Here is a 5,000-nt window from a genome sequence, read left to right on the forward strand (position 1 = left end):
TGTCTATAATTTGTCTCGCTGGTGAGTTGGTTGAGTTGCAGGTTGCTGACCCTGAGTTGCTGTCTAGGCTAACTCTGCTTACAGTGAAGAAGAGTCAGCCGGTGCTTCTACTTGTTATTATATAAAGTCAGGAGTACTTATGCAGGAGAGGTGAGACCCCCAACAGCATCAGCCGACTGTGAATGGGAGGTTGCACATCAAGTTGTCATCCCTCGTGTTTCTGTAGGCAGGATATCATTCGGAGTGGCTCAACTTCCAGTTTGGCAGGACATGTTGGAGTGAGGAAGACTGGGTGGCACGCATTTTGAAACACTTCTACTGGCCAGGTATCTTCAGGGATGTTTCCTGGTATTGTGTAAGTCTTGTCACACCTGTCAAGTTGTGGGGAAGTGTAATCAGACTGAAAAGGTTGCACCTCTAGTTCCCATTCCTCCTTTGGAGGCGCCTTTCACCCGTGTACAGGTGGATATTGTGGGCCCTCTCCCTAAGACTTCTTCTACAGGATTTTCTTATGTGTTGACCCTCATACTGATATGGCTACTCACATCCCAGCCATTCCACTTAGAAACATCTCAGCAAAGAACGTGGTTAAGGAAATGCTAGGGTTCTTCACAAAGTTTGGTCTGCCCAAGGAGGTACAGTCCGACCGGGAAGTACTTTCATGTCAAACGTTTTCTGCCAGTCTCTGAAAGAGTTGGGTATCACCCAGATCACGCTCTCTGGCTTACTATCCCCAGACTCCAAGGAGTGCTGGAGAGATATCATCAAACACTCAAATTGATGCTCAAGAAATACTGTTTGGAACATCAGAAAGACTGGGATAAAGGTCTTCCATTCGTCAGATTTTTGCCGGAAGAGAATCTCCAAACAGAATCACTCGGGCTTCTCACCTTTTGAATCCGTTGTTTGGCCATGAAGTGGGGAGGACCTCTTGGTTACTTCAAGGAATGCTGGCTGTCGGAGGAAGATGACGTCAACCTGCTGGAGTATGTGATGAAGTTCTAAAGAACGGCTGTCCACTGCTTTACAGCCAAGTAGAGAGAATTTAGGGAGCTGCTCTAGAGAAGATGTAGACTTGGTATGATAAGAAGTCCAGGTTACGCCACTTTCAGCTGTGAGGATCAGGTTTCGATTCTGCTACCAGTTCATGGGCAACCTCTGGCCAAGTTTAGTGGCCCTCTATTTCGTGGAGAAGAAACTCAGCATGCCAACTATGCTGTCGCCACACCAGATCAGAGAAAGAACAAGCAACTATGTCACATCAACATGCTAAAGTTATATCACAGGGCGGGACGAAAATAATCCAGTCTGCACTGTAGCTGTTCCACCCGAGTCTACAAGTGAAGTTCTCCCATGCAGCATGAGCCTGAGTGATAGTTTGGGGAAGAACTCTGATATCATGAATGATCTCCAGACTAAGCTTTCATCCACCTCCCAAGGCAAGGCAGGAGTTTTCGGCATTACTGCAGGAGGCCTCGCAGCACCTGCATACTCCAGGAAGAACCACTCAAAGATGCATGATGTCGATGTTGGAGAGACGCAAAGTCACCAGAACTGCTCTCCTTACAGTGTGAACTCAGTGAAAGTTCCTTCCATCCAGAAGGAGCATGGCTACCTGTTGGACCACAAGATGATTGAGCCCCTGTCAGAGCGAAAGTGGAGTTCTCCTGTCACTCTAGTCCCTAAGCCAGGTGGGTCAGCAGCTGGCTTTGCATTGACTACAGACGTGTTAATCAGATAACCAGTGAATGCCAGATAACACATACTCTCCCTCGGGAAGATTTCATAGACAAGATCGGAAAGGCTAGATACATAACTAAGTTTGATTTATCAAAATGATACTGGCAAGTACCTATGACCCAACATGCTAGGGAGATCTCATGTTTTGTAAACCCCTACTAGGCCTAAGAATTAACCTTATGTTCTACACAGTACAAGAAAAATGCCGCTTATACTCAAATCACACACAGCTGCTAGATGTTTGGAGATTTCTTGAGCACTCACAATAATAATAATATCTGTACAGGGGAGGACAGAGATGTGAACAAAATGAGGAGCAGATCTAAGTGGCAATGATGCAGAGACTGAGCTCATTATATAGGGGCCAGCAGAGCTTGATACAACTTGTAAGAAGGACGCGCAAATGAAGCCATGGGGACAGAGAGTTGACAATCCCACTCTGAATAACAGAGAGAACGACTTACTCTACTATAACGGTAGAAGGGGGGGACTGAGGCAGAACACGCTCGTGATCAAACATGCAGCATACTGTGCGTTAAAATTACACAAAGGATGATGAAATCATAGGCTATGTAACACCTCCCCACAAAGAAAAAAGAAATTTACAAAGGAAATTTCTTATTACTCTAAAACAATCTGTATATGGCATTACAGAACATGCAAAAGTCTTTCCTAATGTTACAAAACATGAGATCTCCCTAGCACGTTCAGTCATAGGTACTTGCCAGTATCCCTTTAACAAATCAAACTTACTTATGTACCTAGCCTTTCCGATCTTGTCTATGCAATCTTCCACGCTAGGGAGAGGGTAAGTGTCTGTTTTGGTTATCTGATTAACACGTCTGTAGTCAATGCAAAGCCGCTGTGACCCACCTGGCTTAGGGACTAGAGTGACAGGAGAACTCCACTCGCTCTGACAGGGCTCAATCATCTTGTGGTCCAACAGGTAGCCATGCTCCTTCTGGATGAGAGGAACTTTCACTGGGTTCACACGGTAAGGAGGCAGTTTAATTGACTTTGCGTCTCCAACATCGACATCATGCATCAACACAGTGGTTCTTCCTGGAGTAGCACGGAACACTTGCGGGTACTCCTGCAGTAATGCCGAAAACTCCTGCCTTGCCTTGGGAGGTGGATGAGAAAGCTTAGTCTGGAGATCATTCATGATATCAGGATTCTTCCCCAAACTATCACTCAGGCTCATGCTGCATGGGAGAACTTCACTTGTAGACTCGGGTGGAACAGCTACAGTGCAGACTGGATTATTTTCGTCCCGCCTGTGATATAACTTTAGCATGTTGATGTGACATAGTTGCTTGTTCTTTCTACGATCTGGTGTGGCGATGACATAGTTGACATCACTGAGTTTCTTCTCCACGAAATAAGGGCCACTAAACTTGGCTTGAAGAGGTTGCCCATGAACTGGTAGCAGAATCGAAACCTGATCTCCTGGCTGAAAGTGGCGTAACCTGGACTTCTTATCATACCAAGTCTACATCTTCTCCTGAGCAGCTCCTAAATTCTCTCTCGCCAGCTGTAAAGCAGTGGACAGCCGTTCTTTGAACTTCATCACATACTCCAGCAGGTTGACGTCATCTTCCTCCGACAGCCAGCATTCCTTGAATAACTTAAGGGGTCCTCCCACTTCATGGCCAAACAGCAGTTCAAAAGGTGAGAAGCCCAGTGATTCATTTGGAGATTCTCTTGCGGCAGATACGACGAATGGAAGACCTTTATCCCAGTCTTTCTGATGTTCCAAACAGTATTTCTTGAGCATCAATTTGAGTGTTTGATGATATCTCTCCAACGCTCCTTGGGTCTGGGGATGGTAAGCTGAAGACGTGATCTGGGTGATGCCCAACTCTTTCAGAGACTGCTTGAAAACGTTTGACATGAAATTACTTCCCCGGTCGGACTGTACCTCCTTGGGCAGACCAAACTTTGTGAAGAACCCTAGCATTTTCTTAACCACGTTCTTTGCTGAGATGTTTCTAAGTGGAATGGCTTCAGGATAACGAGTAGCCATATCAATTATGGTCAACACATAAGAAAATCCTGAAGAAGTCTTAGGAAGAGGGCCCACAATATCCACCAACACACGGGTGAAAGGCGCCTCAAAAGGAGGAATGGGAACTAGAGGTGCAACCTTTTCAGTCTGATTACACTTCCCCACAACTTGACAGGTGTGACAAGACTTACAATACCAGGAAACATCCCTGAAGATACCTGGCCAGTAGAAGTGTTTCAAAATGCGTGCCACAGTCTTCCTCACTCCAACATGTCCTGCCAAACTGGAATCATGAGCCACTCGAATGATATCCTGCCTACAAACACGAGGGATGACAACTTGATGTACAACCTCCCATTCACAGTCGGCTGATGCTGTTGGGGGTCTCCACTTCCTCATAAGTACTCCTGACTTTACATAATAACAAGTAGAAGCACCGGCTGACTCTTCTTCACTGTAAGCAGAGTTAGCTAGACCTTTCAACTCAGGGTCAGCAACCTGCAACTCAACCAACTCTTGACGAGACAAATTATGAACACTACGGGGTACTGCCTCATCTGGTGAGTGGTCCAAATTAGCAAGAAAAGTGTCAGCTAGGATAACATCATCATCATCATTATCCTCTAAATCACCAGTAACTTTAGACTTAGCCCTAGTGACAGCACATGCAGGGAACACATCAGGGACATCACAATCCTGGGACGCAGCCACTGGCTCACTAGACAACTGAGGAGCTGGACACACTTGACTTCCACCAATATCATTTCCAAGTAAGAAAGTTACACCTGACATTGGAAGTGTCTCAACCAACCCAACTATAACGGAACCATTAACAAAACCAGACTCTAAATTCACTCTGCACAGAGGGACAGAGAAATAATTATTCCCTACACCTTGTAAGATTACAGTTTCATCAGAGGAATTAACATTAGAGCCTAGAACACTGGTCAGCATAAGGGATTGGCAAGCACCTGTATCACGATATATTTGAACTGATTTCCTGTCATTACTGTCCAGAGGACTGACAAAACCATCAGACAGGAAATTAGCACATGAACTCTTGAGAGTGTCACCCACGTTACTGCTCAAAAGAGGAGCTCCATCATGAGAATTTAAGTTACCCCTCAAAGCAGGTTCAGTTAACTCAGTTAAAGAATTCTGGGAACTCTCAAGGGTGGACACTAGACCAATTGACTGAATATTTAAAGACTCCCTTTTTGTTCACATCACGCTGTCTCCTGAAACATTTCTC

The 5,000-nt window shown here is 45.4% G+C and overlaps 1 protein-coding gene across 1 annotated transcript in view; it reads left to right on the forward strand.

Moving 5' to 3' along the window:
* Nucleotides 1–5,000, forward strand: part of LOC145412869 (uncharacterized) — a 409,292-nt gene that overhangs the window by 350,937 nt on the left and 53,355 nt on the right. The window lies entirely within an intron of this gene.

Source organism: Coenobita brevimanus, chromosome 94, assembly GCF_032717465.1.
Source record: "Coenobita brevimanus isolate Jiangsu-jjx chromosome 94, ASM3271746v2, whole genome shotgun sequence".
In the NCBI taxonomy this organism is placed as follows: domain Eukaryota; kingdom Metazoa; phylum Arthropoda; class Malacostraca; order Decapoda; family Coenobitidae; genus Coenobita; species Coenobita brevimanus.